At 38.7% G+C, this 18,717-nt stretch overlaps 1 protein-coding gene across 1 annotated transcript in view; it reads right to left on the reverse strand.

The window, feature by feature from the left end:
- LOC120423010 (lysosome membrane protein 2) overlaps positions 1 to 17,633 on the reverse strand; it is a 65,996-nt gene extending 48,363 nt beyond the window's left edge. The window contains exon 1 of the mRNA XM_039586641.2: positions 16,768 to 17,633. The gene's annotated coding sequence lies outside the window, so the exon portion shown is untranslated. The remainder of the gene's footprint in view (positions 1 to 16,767) is intronic.
- Between the last annotated feature and the right edge of the window lie 1,084 nt (positions 17,634 to 18,717).

Genomic DNA, 18,717 nt, shown 5'->3' on the forward strand with positions numbered 1-18,717 from the left:
ACAATTTACGAACACAAAATAGAAGGCAAGTCATCGATGTCAGAGATCATATTCTGTGTCCTCACGTCAAGCGATCCGCGCCGAGATGATCCGACCTGTGAAGCATCTTACCGGCTTCAATTCAGGCACAGAGTTATGGGTATTATAAATAACAATTACGCAAACTCCGGCGTATGAAGCCTGTCGGATTCATGTCCCCGGCGGTGGACGATGGCTGGTGGTAATAAAACGCTATGCTCTGAACCCATGTGCACTTTTATACCGTCAAATTGGATCGTTTGCCTTAGGGTTGCCGGGTGTACTTTTGACTTGGTCACTGCACGCGACGGGTTTGGTTCAAAAATAGATGCGTCTCCCTAATGAATGCAAAAGGAAAAGGCACTCCGACATTCCGAGCTACCTGTTTGCACGGGGGGCACACACTCTGAAAGGACCTTCAAATTTATTAAACTAAGCCTGCTACGATTGCGATCGATTAGAATCGCTACTCTAAATAGGTGTCCAAGCACGGAGTGCCGATCGACCGGCCTGCTATGCGCCAGCTATGTTTACTCAGCCAAACACAAGAATTGCACAAGCTCAGAAGGTCGTGATCACGGGAAAATCTTACCACGCGGGTCGACTCTAGTGCCGTTGCTTGGGACACTTTTGCGAATCGCTGGGGCAAATCGTACCGGGTGGTGGGGTTGGATGACGCTAAATGCACATAAATTCTAAACCTGCTGGCGAGAAGTCCCAAACGGTTTGATGACAGTCGAGACTGCTACCATATAGTAGCGCAGCAGGCCATGATGCCTTGGCATATGCGCGAAGAGCGAAAGTGTTCGCGTACGACTTGCTAGATTAGTTGGTTAGTTGGTCGGTCCATTGAACTACTTATTGCAGTTTGGAGTTGTTGTTGTCGCGTTGGGTTCAAAACGAGTTTTCCAAGTTTGTAGGATGTCGTCACAAACCTGTGTGTCCGTCGGAGAGGGTGGAAATCCAAGGATGCAATTGAAATTCAAATGGATGGAAATTAAGTAATGATGGTAGCAGCATTTAACAAAGCAAAATAGTTTGGGATTACTTAGAAAGTGATTGATCAAATGATCTTATCAAATCACAACTCACTTTCTTCCTTAGTCACGGCGGAAACAATTGATTACCTCTAACTCATGCAAATGACAATATAATCACCTGCGACTCGTGCCACCGCCCAAATACCGTTACCTTAAACGGGGCAATAAAAAACGTCTCCGCAAACAAACAAAGCCAAAGATCAGTGAAAACCCGCGCGCGTAAAATTAGTCCCAGCTGCTTCGTTTACTAACATTTCGGCGGGCGCCACACGCGCTTAGCACTCAAAAGGCTCTGCAGCTTCTGTCGTTCGCGCAAGTCACTCAGCCGTGGTTTGATTCATTCACAGCCCGTGGCGGCTGCGCTCTTTATCGACGTTTGTTCATTCACTCGCTGGTCGTCGTCGTCGTCGTTCGGCACCGAATTTAACGAGCGGAAAATTGTCGATTTAAGCGCGTATCACCACGTTTGGGAGTGTGTTTACAGAGCACGCTTTAGTGGTTTATTGTTTTATGGACGCAGTTTTGAGAGGTGATTTGTTTTGGGGTGTTACTTTTGGAGCTTGCTTTTGGGCGCCAATTTTACGGGGAAGAAAGCATGTCTTCCGGATAATTTTTTTGCGCTCTGTGACTCACAGAATGTTCCAGATTTGGGGATTTCCCAACGTTGTTTTGCTCTTGAAGGAACAGGTTGAGGTAATGAGTTTAAGATTTACGATACATAATGATAAACCTTGTAAACAAACATTATAGTGGAACCTTGCGAGAGAGCGGACTGCAGATTGGGTTGACTCTTCTAACGTAATTAAAGCTCCGTATTAAGGCCGATACGATGCTAATGTGTTGAAGTGTCGTAAAGTTCTGTCACGCCTCAAGCTTTACGCGAGGATGGTTCAGTTATGGTTAGTAAATCATTTGAGCAGTACTGGTCCTTCGGATTACCGGATATGCGCGATTTTTCTCGAACAAATTTAATTTTAACCTGTTTTCGTTGACTTCCTAACAAAAAGATTGAAAGATTCCGGTTTGACCAATTGTTCCGCAATTAAAAATAACACGAGGCTGAGAATATATTGTGAACGAGTGTCCAGAAGGGAATTTTACCCTAAGTGTTATGAATTAGATGACAAATTTAATAAAAATCACAAATCGTCAAACAATTAAGACAAGATGCCTGAACAAAAAATAGTAGAATCGTCATATCTACTAAAAACTTGAACTTGACCAAGTCGTCAATAACATTTTTCGTGTTCACCTTCTCAGACTGTTGCTGGGCGTGATACTCAGAATTGTCATTGTCACTCATTTAGTTAGAATGGTAACAAGGACGTCGACACCTTCTATGTCCTAAACGAAATCAGGAGGCGAATCGCGTGTATTCAAGATAACCCCAACAAAACCCCACATGTTGCGTCGCAGATTAAGTTACCCAACGTTATTAAAAATATTCCCAACGGAACCGGAACTGCATTGGCCGCTGACAACGAGGATCACCTTTGCGGTCACCAGTCTGGCGACCAGCGCGTGTGCATGCTTGCCTGCAGTCAACCTACGCTCATTCAAATGTGATTTTTTTTCTAAGGTTATCAACCTATCGCCTTACCTTCCTACTAGTCCAGTCGCTTTTTGCTCTTAACCATTCCTGCCGGATAACCCCTTAAACTAGTCCTCCTCGCGAGTCGTCGTCACTGCCTTCACCCCAGCCGTCTGGTGCTACTGCTCTAAAACACTCAAATGTTGTTGTAGGTTGAAATTCCAGGGTGATTACCAGTGGGATCTAACCCTGCTCGATTTAGCATTGCATAAGATTTTAATATTTAATTAATCAAGAACATTGACTGATTGAATGCTTTCAGCTGAGAAGGAGCTAAGGAGTTGATAAGACGAATAAGTCATAACATAACAAGGACTTTTGTCACTAGACCAGACCAGATGACATTATCGCCCTGACATTGAAGATATTCTCATACACTATTTAAATTTTATGGTTTTTGAATTGATCGGGCACATCAATGGTACCGTTTTTTTAAGCAAGCTTAGGTCTTAACCTAGGAAGTTGTAACCTTCTAAATTAAATACCGATTTTATTAGAACATGGAGAAAAAAAATCTTTTAAAAATCTATTGAAATATATAGAAAATGACCAAAATGACCAAAATGACCAAAATGACCAAAATGACCATAATGACCATAATGACCAAAATGACCAAAATGACCAAAATGGCCAAAATGACTAAAATGACTAAAATGACCAAAATGACCAAAATGACTAAAATGACCAAAATGACCAATATGACCAATATAACCAAAATGACCAAAATGACTAAAATGACCGAAATGACCAAAATGACCAAAATGACCAAAATGACCAAAATGACCAAAATGACCAAAATGACCAAAATGACCAAAATGACCAAAATGACCAAAATGACCAAAATGACCAAAATGACCAAAATGACCAAAATGACCAAAATGACCAAAATGACCAAAATGATCTAAAGACCAAAATGGCCAAAATGACCAAAATGACTAAAATGACTAAAATGACCAACATGACCAACATGACCAACATGAACAAATTGACCAAAATAACCAAATTGACCAAAATGACCAAATGACCAAAATTACCAAAATGACCAAAATGACCAAAATGACCAAAATGACCAAAATGACCAAAATGACCAAAATGACCAAAATGATCAAAAGACCAAAATGACCAAAATTACCAAAATTATCAAAATGAACGAAATGAACGAAATGACCAAAATGACCAAAATGACCAAAATGACCAAAATGACCAAAATGACCAAAATGACCAAAATGACCAAAATGATCAAAATGACCAAAATGACCGAAATGACCAAAATGACCAAAATGATCTAAAGACCAAATTGACCAAAATCATCAAAAGACCAAAATGACCAATATGGCCAAAATGATCAAAATGACCAAAATGACCAAAATGACCAAAATGACCAAAATGACCAAAATGACCAAAATGACCAAAATGACCAAAATGACCAAAATGACCAAAATGACTAAAATGACTAAAATGGCCAAAATGACCAAAATGACCAAAATGATCAAAATGACCAAAATGACCAAAATAACCAAAATGACCAAAATGACCAAAATGACCAAAATGACCAAAATGACCAAAATGACCAAAATGACCAAAATGAACGAAATGAACGAAATGACCAAAATGACCAAAATGATCTAAAGACCAAAATGACCAAAATCATCAAAAGTCCAAAATGACCAAAATGGCCAAAATGACCAAAATGACTAAAATGACTAAAATGACCAACATGACCAACATGACCAAATTGACCAAAATGACCAAATTGACCAAAATGACGAAATGACCAAAATGACCAAAATAACCAAAATGACCAAAATGACCAAAATGACCAAAATGACCAAAATGACCAAAATGACCAAAATGACCAAAATGACCAAAATGACCAAAATGATCAAAAGACCAAAATGACCAAAATTACCAAAATGATCAAAATGAACGAAATGAACGAAATGACCAAAATGACCAAAATGACCAAAATGACCAAAATGACCAAAATGACCAAAATGACCAAAATGACCAAAATGACCAAAATGATCAAAATGACCGAAATGACCAAAATGACCAAAATGATCTAAAGACCAAATTGACCAAAATCATCAAAAGACCAAAATGACCAATATGGCCAAAATGGCCAAAATGGCCAAAATGACCAAAATGACTAAAATGACTAAAATGGCCAAAATTACCAAAATGATCAAAATGAACCAAATGAACGAAATGACCAAAATGACCAAAATGACCAAAATGACCAAAATGACCAAAATAACCATTATGGCCAAAATGACCAATATGACCAATATGACCAAAATGACCAATATGACCAAAATGACCAAAATGACCAAAATGACCAAAATGACCAAAATGACCAAAATGACCAAAATGACCAAAATGACCAAAATGACCAAAATGACCAAAATGAACGAAATGAACGAAATGACCAAAATGACCAAAATGACCAAAATGACCAAAATGATCAAAAGACTAAAATGACCAAAATGACCAAAATGACCAACATGACCAACATGACCAAATTGACCAAAATGACCAACATGACCAAATTGACCAAAATGACCAAAATGACCAAAATGACCAAAATGACCAAAATGACCAAAATGACCAAAATGACCAACATTACCAACATGAACAAATTGACCAAAATAACCAAATTGACCAAAATGACCAAAATGACCAAAATGACCAAAATGACCAAAATGATCAAAAGACCAAAATGACCAAAATGACCACTATGGCCTTAATGACCACTATGACCAAAATGACCAATATGACCAAAATGACCATAATGACCAAAATGACCAAAATGACCAAAATGACCAAAATGACCAAAATGACCAAAATGATCAAAATGACCAAAATGACCAAAATGACCAAAATGACCAAAATGACCAAAATGACCAAAATGACCAAAATGACAAAAATGACCAAAATGACCAAAATAACCAAATTGGCCAAAATGACCAAAATGACCAAAATGACCAAAATTACCAAAATGATTAAAATGACCAAAATGACCAAATTGACCAAAATTACCTAAATGACCAAAATGATCAAAAAAACCCAATTTAGTTATTTGAGTTGTATGAGTTGCTTAAGGTGATTTTGAGTTTGCATCCCAAATGGTTTAGATTCCATTTTTGCCTTCCTCACCTTACTGAGGAAAGGCTATAAAATCACTCGAAAAAAGAACTCATTAATTTGACCTCGTAGACCCACCTTCACGTATACATATCGACTTAGAATCATGTTCTGAGCAAATGTCTGTGTGGATGTGTGTAGGTGGGTGGACAAAAAAAATTGTCACTCGATTATCTCCGGACTGTATGAACGGATTCTGACCATATTAATCTCATTCGATCTGTTTTGGGGTCTCTATTTAAAATCAGCAAGTTTATTTAAGTACTTCAAAAGTTATGCTAAAAAATGATTTTGGCGTATGTCCGGAAGATTGTTAAAAAGGGTAGTTTTTGCAAGAAAACCTATCATGTTATACAGTTTCAGAAAGGTATTAAAAAGATCTTTCAAATGAGTTCAACACATCGAAGATCTGACAACCCTTTCAAAAGTTATTAGCACTTTAATGTTATTTATACACTTTTTAGAGGCCGGATTTCAGATATTGTGATAGTCTGAATCTTCCATGTAAACTATCGTTGAATAGGTTTTTATCAGACCTTGCCAATGAGCCAGAAATATTGAAAGTCTGCAAACCCTATCAAAAGAAATAAGTAATAAAGTTGATTTGTTTAACATGTTGCTATTTTTACTGAATGTTTTGACTTTATTAATGTGAGGATGGCACCAACCACCATAGGTGGATTAAGTAACGTTTTTTTTATAAAACCAATAGTTTGTTTTATTTTTGCTGAATACGTTTAAAAAAAATTTAAATGTGACTTTATCAAACCAAACAGTTTCACTATCCTAATAGTTTTTTTTTCTGTTTGATGAAGGTTGCAACACAGTTTCGTGACCCTTTAAACAAAGCGTCCTCAAAGATATATCTTTTAAACCAAGTGGTTGGCTCCCGCAGTCAAATGACACTCATTTCGCACTTTCGTGCGTTATACAATATGAGTAATTAGATTTTTTTATAGCAACCACTTTAGTATATCTTTTGCCTTCGAGTGTTTCCTGTTGAACGAGCTTACATAATTGCCTTCCAAACTGAATTTCGGTTTATGTTCTGTTTTTTTTTAGCAGAGAAAAAAATATTTAATATTATTTTTTCAAATGTTTCTCCAAATCGTTCGACAATCATACATCAGGTCATAACTCTCGGCGTGAAATATCCACGCCATTGTCGAATACCTGCATGTGTCGATTGGCAAATGAATGTCACCTCCCCGTTTCAGCTGGTCGAAGGCCGGTGAGCCAGATCCGCCGCAGCGGTTCTGGCCGTAAATCAGCTCGTACAAATTGGGATCGTTGAAGAAAATACCCTCTTGAACTTGTTTCATCTTGATGCGGCGCTGCTGCTGCTCAGGGGTGCTTTGACTCGGTTCACATTTAAGTCAGATTAACAGCTCCTCTATGATCGCATACTCAACTCGGCAGCAGCAGCACGACGTGACGGTGGCGGCGCTGTGTGTCGCCCATAAATATACTGAAACGCATGCCAATTTTCGCGCGGGTAGGAGGTCAAAAGGCAACCTTTTGGCAGCGAAAGAATACGCCTCAACGAAAATAATAATGGAAGCGAACAACGAGGGAAGCAGTAAAAAAAACAGCATTTCCTTAGCAGTGACTCAAGGTGAATTTCTTCTCAACAAGCCCGCGAAGATGCAATAAAACGATGATTAACTCAACGCAACACGCATGCCGAAGATGCATTGCCATGTAAGAAAATCTCACCCATGAAGACTGCGCCGCATCTCACTTCTTTACAGTTGGGTAGACAGTTCAGGAGAAAAGGAGTGTGGGGACGCGAAGCGATATAACTGAATTAATAAGTTCACATACCTTCCTTCTTGGCTTGTTTGGTTTCTGCCGCAGATTTCTGGAGGTTTCTTCTAGGGTAGTTGAACATCAGTTTGGAATCGGGAGAGTTTTGGCGAGACAAAGTATACCTACCTTACTGCGACGATGCTCTTCTCCGAATTGATATTGTTTCTGACTGCGGCACAGCACGTGAGGCGCGAGCAGTTATCGCACTCCTGTCAGGCCCAATCTTCTTATGCGAATCATCTTGACAGCAAAACGTTGCTCGAAAAAGTGGAAGTTTATCAAGTTGTTTTTGCGCGCAAAAATCGCGCAAAGCGGAAATTCTCCCCAGAGACTTGCGCTGCGCAAGCGACGAACCCACCAAATTGAATTATTTTCATCCGATCGATTATTGGAGCCGCACGGGTGTGAGATTAATGTTTATTTCATGGAAATTTTAAAATCGACAAGCCGTCTGATGCGATGTCTGATCATGCGTGATACCGCAACGGCAACGGGTTGAGATCCACTTGCACACTTACCGCCCCACCGTCAGTGCAGCGTGGCTCCCCAGTAGTACACTGAATGAGGAGGGGCATCATAATAAATTATGATAATATGTTTTTCTTCTTATTGTTGTTTCCTCCTCGTCACCCATCGACTTTGTTTTTGCCTTGCCCTACCCTTGTGGTGAATGAAGACTCGGTGAGCAAGATTTACGTGCAAGAAATGTCTTCTTTCCGTTTTACCTTCGAAGCTCGTCTTCAGGTCAGTAGATCTTCTGCGCTGAAGCTGGTTGCGAAATCGAAAGTGTGTAACTGAGTCACTTTGCGAAGGTTTCGTGCTAACGGCTTAGATCAAGCGGCTTACAATGTTGCTGGGTGTGGGAAATGTGGAAATTTTCCCTTCCGTAAAAGTAATCTCCCTCATGAGTGCAGTGAAAACGGCTGAGCTGTCTCCAACGGGGGTTCAGAATTGATAAGATTGATGGCTGTGGCGATGATCATGATGCTTGATGATGATGGGTGTGACGGTTAGTACAAATAATTTGCTAATGAACGGGCAGCTACTTGCGAGCAGTTTCCGTCACGCAGCTTAAAGGTAGACAGCGTGTTTAAGCGGCTTGGGCGGGGTTCGTCGTTTGTTTCCCTGGTTTGTTTCTACGGGAGGAGACTTACTTCTAGAATAATATTCAGCTAATTTGATAATATTGGAGTTATGTAAGAGGGAGCTTGTTGACTTAAAGCGATTGCAGTTAAAAATAAACGCACTTCAAAAGTGAGCTGATTGTGCAATACACAACTGATTATATCAGCACAAGTTCAAGGCCAATATTTGAGACATAATGTTTTAATTGGCAATTTGGTTAAATCTATGTTTAAATGTTTTTTTTTTATGATAAAGTCTTTGCAATTTTTTTATGGTTGTTTTTATTATTAGTTATTGAATATATTAAAAAAAAGTCATAACACATTAAGTATTCAGATACGAATCATTACAAATAACATTTTTTCATAATAACTCTAAATTTCAAAAAGAAATTGAAAAAAACGATGTTCAAAATGTTGGAAGTATTCCTTTCCAACATTTTGAACATCGTTTTTTTCAATTTCTTTTTGAAATTTAGAGTTGGAGATGGAGCTATTTTATATATAAATCTGCATAAATTGTTTTTTCTTTAATATTTTGGTTATAAATGAGTTTTTTATTTCAATTTGGTTGAAAATACAATACAAAGAAACCTCTTTTTAAGCGATGGCGTTACGCTTTTTGTTTCGGTGATTTCTCTTAAACCATACAATTTTTTTTTGAAAGCTTTAAAAAGCGTTTTATAGATCTGTACAAAACCTACCAATTGCTTTTAAAACATTGCCAAAATGTTCCGGAGAATTCGACAAATTGGACAAACGTAACGCATCGTTCACGTTTGTCTAATTTGGCATTTTGTGAAAAAATGTATTTTTCTAAAATTGTGATATTAAAAAAAAAATAAACTTCTACATATAATTTTGCCTAGACTTTTTCAAATACTATTTTTTTTCTTTTGCTGAAGACAACAACAAACATAAGTTCTTTTTCGTCATTTTAGCCAATTAAATTTATAAAAAATCTATAAAATTAGGATAGTGGAATCTTAAATTAAGCTTACGCCGATGCAAATATTTAAAAAAGTTTTTGTCCCTCGGCCCTGGCCGAGGTCAAGGGGGGGGGGGGCAAAAAACTAAAAAAAAATATAAAAATTTAAATAACAAGCCATAGTCTTCACACTTAAATGAAAAAAGTGTTTTAAAATGCAGTTGTTTTGCAATCATTAGTTTTCAAAAAATCTAAGATCTGTCAAAAACATAAATTGTATCGAAAAAAAAAAGATTTTGCATCGAAAATTTTCAAAAAATCTAAAGATTTTTTAATAAACCCAAACATGCTAAAAATGATTTTGAACGCAGGAGAATGTATTTTAATTTGATTTCAGCGGGTTGCACTTGAATTTTCATTGAAATTTTGATGTTTATTGTAAAAATATTTTTTTGCCCCCTGATTTTTCGGGCCAATTTTGAAGGGGGGTAGGGGGGGGGGGGTGACAAAAACTTTTAAAAATATTTGTACCAGCCTTAAGTAAATTCCGAAAAAAAATTACAATGAGCTAAATTTTTCAAATTAAAATTTTATATCAGGAGATTGACTTGGAGTATTTTACTAACTAGCCTCTGCTAATTTTGAAGATTATTTTTTGAAGAACACATTTTTGCTTTAATTTTTAGTAGATTCTAGAGTACCATTAAATTTCCGTAAAATTCCAGTGTTTCAAAAATGGTTTGTCACCACATTTATTTGTTTTTGTTATAGCTGACAAATGACAAATCAAGAGGTATCACACAGGTGACGAGCTGTCAAAATTACCAATATTATCAATGGAATGTAAAACAAAATTTAAAAAAATTCCACAAAAATGAGAGTTTGCTGCAATATTTTCAATGATTCATTAAAAAGACGTAAATTAACCTATAAAAAAGCTTGGTTCAATCTGTCCTAAAGATTTCCACAGTTTCACTTTCATCGCGCCTTTGCTTCCGGAAGCAGACACGCAAGCATCAAAAGCAAATGAGCACTGCGTGAGTCAGATTAGTTGGGACTTACCCAACCCAAAGCGCCGGCTAAGTAAAACTTTCCGCCGAGTACTTAAGGCACAGTTACTTGACTACGATGGAAAATTTCGCCTATCGGTGTGGTTTGGCTTTCAAGTTCAATACATATCGGACAAGCTTCAAGTGTCGATTGCAATCGGATCAGAATTTGCACAATCCCACGAAATTAGTCCATCAGTTTGCAACCAGCTGCTGGCAAGTAGTGTTGCATTCTGAGTTGGGGCAAAACCGCGTGTCAGCCGCGCTAATCGCCGCTACTGGCCACCGCGTGCTTCGTGCAAGCCCATTTGTTTAACGCGCCTTCAGCCGTTTCATGCTTGGTTTGGTTCGAGTATTTAACACTCTTTAGACACCTCACTTATTGCTACTTATTACCAACTCTACTAAAAGGGCCTCCTCTTCCTCCACAACAATTGCAACATCCCTTGTTCCAATTACACCACGACCGACACCGGCGTGGCAGCATATGTTAGCCAGCCGACTCAATGTCAGCATATGTTGGACTTTTCAAGGCCAAATCGCAGCCATTGTGCAATTTCCTGACGTCAGGATCAGCTGATCGGTTCGGACGAGCTGGAAAAGCCTGCTGACCAGCGGCTCAATTGGCCAAATTGCAGACAGAGGAAAACTCGTAAAACACATAATCCAATCACGGCGCTCTGTACAATTATTGGTAATTTCCAAAGTGGCCACAGCAGGTTACTGCCGGCAGCTCGAACGGCGGGGGGGAAGGTCGAATTTCGTGGCAAATACGATAATTTTCCATTGCTTCTTTGTTGGTTGCCAACTGCCCCCCCAAAGACATCGGATCGATTTTTTAAGGCAACGCACGTGGATCAATTGGGGCGATTGTCATTATTGTTCTGCGTCGTTGCTTCCTTACTTTTTTGGAGGATTTTCCGCGTGTTTTGTCGTTCTTCGGCAGTACCGGCATGATGAGGGATTAGATCTTGCGCAAGAAACGCCATTGCAGCGCACTTTGCTTTGAAGCAAAACAAATAATCTTAAGCCTTTTATTGTCGGAGCTGGTTTGCTTGGGTCAAGAGTCAAAGTCCGTTTGGTTTGAAGGAGTGCTTGAGATGAACCTTGCGGAGACGTCTTTTGATGTTGATTTGCAAGAAGACAGAATTTATTAGCATCGTGTTGCGAGATTTGTTTTTCCTTTTCAATATCACTTTGTTCGTAGTGACGAATAAAGTTTTGCCAAATGGAGTATTGATCTTTAAGTTACTAAATTTTTTGTTTTTTGCAAATGGAGTAACAATGATGTCACTTAGCAAGCTTGTTTTTGTTGCAAGTTTTTCGCATTATTTACCTTATTTTATGTTTGAAACGCCTCTCTGTGTATTTTGTACATAAAACTGAGAGATTTCAAAAGAATACATAACAGATCATCATTTCTTCGCTCAACCCAAAAGGAAAGTTTAAGCAAATAAACCAAATGACACATTTATCTGGTCGTTTCTGGAAGAAGTTAATGATGTTCAAATATCAAATAACATTCGTAAAACGAAGACGCATTTTTTTTTCTTGAAACTGAACAAATAATTAAAGTGGCATCTCGTTTTGCCGAAGGTGATTGATGTTTGAATACTTTCATGTGTAAAACAGTTACTTTTAAGTTTAATTTGAAAACGTTCTCCCATTTGGGGAACATGTCCAGCATTACGTACGCTTACGGTACTTGTATTCTTAAGTAATGGTGAGATGCAAAAATCCTTTTCTACCCAACAAGCGGCAACAGAAGGATCCAGAAAACGGATAAATTAGTTCAAAACATTAATGCAGTGCATCAATGCAGAATTGATCCCTGATGGGTTGTTTTCCGGTAAACAATTTTTAATTGCTTTTCACTTAGCAATATTGCTAATGGCTTCATTTAAGCAGGTCCAAATGACGTATTTGTCGAAATCGGTCAATATGGAGCTGGAAAGCAAATAAACACATCAAGAAAGGCAGCAGAATCTTGAAAAATTGTATTCGATTCTTTTTCATTGATTTGTTTTAATCAGACCTATAAGATCCTTGTTAAAATTAATTTACAAGATGTTTCAATTCAGTTAACTACCTTAATGAGTCAAAGCAAACAATCATAAATTAAATTTACTGACACAGTAATGCAGCTCAAACAAAAAAATCACCGTTGAAAATTATGCAAAACAGACTGGTTGCTCCCGTCCTCGCGGCGCGTTTCAGTCGAAACATTCTTTAAGCACCTATTAATAGACGGTTTAACCTGTTCCACAACTATGCAATCAAAACAAAAGGCAGCGAAAAAAAAATCGTTGCAGCTAGGTGCATCCCCGTCGGGGTGCATCTTTACTGAAATGCAGTCGAGTCGAGTTGAGTCGAATCGATCGATTCCACCCAGTCATGCTTCGATGTCATAATCGTTGCTTCCCTCCGTGTAGTGCATCATATCGATAACATGTGAGTCGACTTGGTCGTCGTGGTTCTCGCGGAGGGTGCTTCCACCGCGGTGTCGTTGCAGTTCGCACGTGAGGACCGGTTCTATGCATCGGCGGTTAAACAACGTGACATTTTTTTTTGCCTCAACCAAACAGGCGCGTTATCCTGGTTTGCAACGTGAATCGTTAAAGGAAACGGGATAAAATCTGAATAAATAATTAATAGTAAGGGAATCATCAGGTTTCACTTTCAATCTTAGCTTTCGTGAGGAGCTAATTATTTCTAATTTCAGCGTTTTTTCAAAACTCATGTTTTTGTTGTTGTTTCAGATTTATAAATTTATTTTTATGTGGTAAGCGCTCATCTCGTTCAGTTTTTATTATTGTCTGGAAAAAAATACAAGACAGTAAAAATGGCAACAATCAAATCAACCCCTTTTTTAAAACTTTCCCAAAAATCATAGGACATAAAAAAATAGTAAAAAAATACATTTTGAAATATATCTTGAACAATTGATTGTAAATGGAGATGCATTTTTTTTTGGTTTTATGAAGTTCTTTCGGAAAGACGGGATACTTCAGAAGAAAAAAAAGGTTTATTGATAATATCTTCTTTTGTGTGTCATCTTGGGACAGCGACCATTTAGTCTTATTCGAGAAAACCGATTTTTATAGTTTTTAAAAACTATTTGTTATCAACCAAAAGGTGGTCTTTAGGGTGCCTCGAAAAGATGACCCCCTGCTCCACAAGCGGAAAACGTTTTTTTGGGTTATTCTAAGCATCTGTGCAAATTTTGTGCAAAATTAATTGATACCCGAGCCTAAAGTTGGCGAAAAAAAATTTTCATACAAAAATGACTTTTTTAAATCGCTTTTAACTTTTTAGGGCCAAATTTTAAAGCTTTGGTATGTTCTACAAAGTTCTAGAGCATTAAATTTCCAATGAGAATCTCCCTTTCGGGAATATTTTGATGCAAGAAGCGAACCGTGCAGATTAGGTCGTAAGAAAATTGGGTTTTCCATATTCCATAGTATCAATGGGTAAATGTTGACCGATTTTGCTCATATTTGGCCCAGAGTCCTATTCTGGGCACCCTAGTGGTCATTTGTCAGCATACTGAGAATGAAACACTTACTTAATGTGAATTTAGCCAGTTTAAACTTAAAAAAAAACGCTGCAAAAAAGCTGATTTGTTCTCTTTTATTTTTAATAAAGACAACAAATGATTTTAAAGCAAACTTTACAACATTGAACCATTTTTTCAATATTCTATGGAAAGTTTATTTTTTAAACCAGCTTAACAAAAAAATAAAAATAGAAAACCATCATCAGGAGTGACATTGGGTCTGGGGGGTGAGATTGGGTCATACAAAATTGCAAAAAATTGTCAGACCCAATGTCACTCCTGGTGACGGTACAGCACAAATTTTCAACCTACCAATATTTTTTTCTTAAAAATTTAAATTTATCCCGTGTTTATTAGAAGTCATTTTGATCTAATTTTGTTCTACGAATAACTTAACTTTTCGTTATTTACGTGTTGTTTTTATATATTTTGTTTTTTTATTATTTTAAATGTGCTTATTTGTCTGAGTTTTTCATTTGTAGGTTAAGAGTTCACCTTTCCAAATCATTTTAAAGATTCAAAGTTGGATGAAAATAGACATTTGGATTTTTTAAAGAAGCCTGTCCAGCGGCGGGGTCTTAGAGGCTTTAACGTGAAGACTTCCATCATTGTCATGATTTTTCGTTCAAAGATATAAGTTTTGCGTCACTTTCAATATTTTTACAAAATTCCTTCAACAAGTTGTTTAGAATAGTGCCCTACACATGCTGATTCCTTTTGGTAACGATTATACCATTCCTCGTTAAGTTATGGAAATCGTTATTAATCAATGATTGCCAAGCATTTGATAAAGATCGAATATTTTTTCAGTGCCTTGAGGAACTCAACACCTGGCACATGCTGATTCCTCTTGGCGCTGAAATTCGTTAAATTTAATTTAATACAGAATATTTTATAGTGATGATCAATTTTCATCGAAAATAATCAACGGTTTCACCTTAAATGACTCGTGAATATGTAATTCAAGATGGCGGCCAGGAGAAAAACGCAGAGCCTAACCTCACCGGATTTATGACCAAACTTTTTCAATTCTTAAAGCCTGCAAAAAAGCCTTCTGTCATTTTTGTGGAAATAAAAAAAAAAGAATTTATACGACTGGACAAATAATTTTGATTCAATTATCCGTTTTTCAAGACCGAGCCTATAAGAAACATTTAAAAAAAATATCATGAATTAATCTAATCTAATCTAATCAGACCCTAGCGCAGCCAATCTTTCGAAGGGATCCTGGAGAATGCCTTAGGTTAGATGACGCCTAGCACTCTTCTTGTCATTTATTAACATTTGTAGTGCGCCATTGCATCGGAATGCATTGAAACATCACAAGCGTTAAAGCGGCCAGGCCTACTGCGTAAAGCCGTATCGCAGAGATGACTCGTAATTGGGTTGAGTTTGAGCACTGAGTGTTCGAACAACAACACAATTCTGAATCGACAGGGGAGGAAGAAGCGTGGGGACACACCACCATACGCTCCGAGATTTGGTTGTATTCGTTGGGAGCACCATGCTAAGAAGGTTTGGTACTCCGGGACCCTCTGGGATGGGACATTGTATTTCCACGAATGCCCTGGACACTATTTGCCGTGGTTATAGCGCCACAACTCGCTCTCTGTAACAGTATTCCTAATTCCAGTCCACGCTCACCAAGTCGTCATGGCTTAGTGGTTAGCATTTTTGCTTACCAACCCAAAGGACGGGGGATCGAACCCCGCCCCGAGCGACTTTGATTTTTCGTTCATATTCATCATTTCAAATTTATGAGTTCTTAACTTTCTCGTTGGGAGCAGATGGGAATCGAACCCAGAACCATTCGCTTACAAAGCGAACACCGTAACCAGTCAGCCACGGCCGCTCCTAAAAAAATATCATGAATTATAACAAAATTATGATTCTGATCTCATGAGTCTAAAGCAACTGTCGTTAATGAATGTTATTATTTTCAGTTATTTTGGCAATCAAATAAATAATTAGGCCAATGTCAAAGCCTTGAACTTAGAAATTATGCTATAAAAGAGATAAGACATGAATGGGCAAAACTTGATAATACTTTGAAACTGAAAAAAATAGTAAATAAAAAAAGTTTTACAGAAAAATAATAATTTAGAAGTGACTTCCCAGTAAAAGCAGATAAATACTGGGCCTATACATGTTCCATACATAAACTCAACAGTTGTTCAGCATCCCGCACAGCAAGTGCAATATTTTCAAACAAAAAAAAAAACCCCCACCGCATGACCTCTGCTGCGCCAAAATGAGAGGTGATAATCTGGTCCATGCGTTTGTTTTGGGATTCCTCCGCGCGCAGCAATAATGCTCACGACTGCTCATTTTGTCCATAGAAAAATGGCCAATGTCAGCAGTGCTTGTTGTGCGCCACAGAAAAGGAGGCGGTTTGTCGCCCATTGACTCGTTCAAGTCGTTCGTTCGTTTGCAGTTCAAGTGCCTGTAGAAAATCTTGACCCAAAAATAATTCGAGGGAAAAATGTGAGCAAAAAATAGTGTACTCACAATTTCAGGTGCGAGATTTCAGCACAGGTCCTTGGTGCTTGTCGACGGCAGGCTGGGTTCAGAATAATCCTCGAAAAATTGTTGATCGCGAGGTTTGCAGTGCGTTGGGAACAGGTTTCACTGAAGAGGTATCCTTTTTTTCTAATTTTTTTTCGTTAAATTTAGTTTCGTCCACTGATTTTGGCTGCGGCTTGTTTCCACTGTAACTGCTGATTGATCACTGAAAGAATGCAATTTCACTGACATTCTTGATTTGCATTTAAGGTTGAAGGTTAATCCGTCAATTGCAAAATTTTCACAAAAAAAATGGTATTGCGTTTTCTCAAGCACGAAACAATCTTCACAAAAAATCAGGAAAGCGCAAAATTGCTCACATAAATTTTCCTCAAATTATTTTCACGAAGAAATTCACCAACTGCGTACGGATCCTTTCCCTGTCAGGTTACGATTGACCAGCTCGGTGACCAGGAACTGCTGCTTTATATCCCCACTCTCACTGCTTCAGAATGCATCTGCCCTCTGCGGGTCACTGGCAATTAAGATTCCCGGAAAATTGACGACGACCGACGACGATGTCTCCAGGTCAGAACCGATTAGAACATACACACTTGCAAGAAAACACACGCACACAAACAACTACTGAAACACTAAATCGAACCGAGGGTGGAAGGAACCGAATTTCCAAAACACGTCCGCGGCCCGCGATGGCTAGCTGTCGAATGACACGGACAGTGACCACTACTAGTCGACTAAGTCAAGAACACGCTGCTGAGTCCTGCCTGAGTCGTGAACTCGCGCACGCGATCGTTCTAGTACTGCACTACGGTTCTACTACGGCTGCGGCGGCGGTGAGAAGAGCTGTGAGCCAAACGATCCGATCGCGGTAAGATTCGACGATTCACTACCAAACCGCTTGCAAAGCTCAGTGCACTACACAGCACTAGTAGTAGAAAAGCAGAATGAACAACGTTGCCGTTGCCGTTGAGCGCGCACGTGTGAGAGGTGTAGTGTACTGAGCCACCCGCGCGACTCGTAGAGTAAGTACGTTGCAATTGAGGCCCCTGTTGGTGGCTGTTGGTGAGTGACGTGAGAGTATTGACGGGCTTGATTTTTGGTGCTGTGAGTGTTGAACATAAAAAAGAGAAAACCTAGAAATGATGATAGTTTGTAGTTTTAATTACCAAAATAATTTCAAATAAACGTTTATTTTTCTAAAATAAAACTTAAATAATTCCCTCGAACTATCTCGCAACATGAACGGAAAGATTATTAGTTTTCCAACGAAAAATTATGAACAATATGCTGTCTGCGCTTTCCAAGAAGCTAAAACCGCTTACGATAAAATGTCCCGAACTTTTAACATTTCCATGTCACACACGCGTCGCTTGATAGCCCACACACTCGTCAGAATAGCGCAACCAATCTTCCCAGGAAAATGGAATGTTTATGCAGCAGGAACAATTACGGTTCAGAACACGACGTCATAAACAAGCCCATTTTATGTCATTCTTTCTTCTAACCTAAGCAGCATCTTCCTTAACTTTGCGATTATTGTTCCTCGTGAAGGCGTTGATGCAAAAAAAAAACAAGTCCCATTAGGAAACCGCTCCGAACATTCATCAACAGCAACAAAACACTGAGAGAGAGAGCAGCTAAACGGTGACTAGCCGGAACACGATCATCGTCGACGTCGTCGCGAGCAAATTTTCCAGCCTTCCGCGAAGTGCTAAGCATTGCTCAACCTCTGACTCCGCCAGCCCAGCCAGCGCTGATTGTCGTGAACTTGACCTGTGGATGAACGAACGACGCGCGTGCACTCTCATGACGCCCAGGCCAGGACTTGCTGTTGCGTGTTTCGCGAAATGCTTCCACACTAGATTGCCTGGTGAGTGGTGTGGCAGAACGTGAGCAACGACGCGTCTCCACGAGTGGAAATTACTGGTTGGGTTG

This window comes from Culex pipiens, chromosome 3 (genome assembly GCF_016801865.2).
Source record: "Culex pipiens pallens isolate TS chromosome 3, TS_CPP_V2, whole genome shotgun sequence".
Taxonomy (NCBI): Eukaryota; Metazoa; Arthropoda; class Insecta; order Diptera; family Culicidae; genus Culex; species Culex pipiens.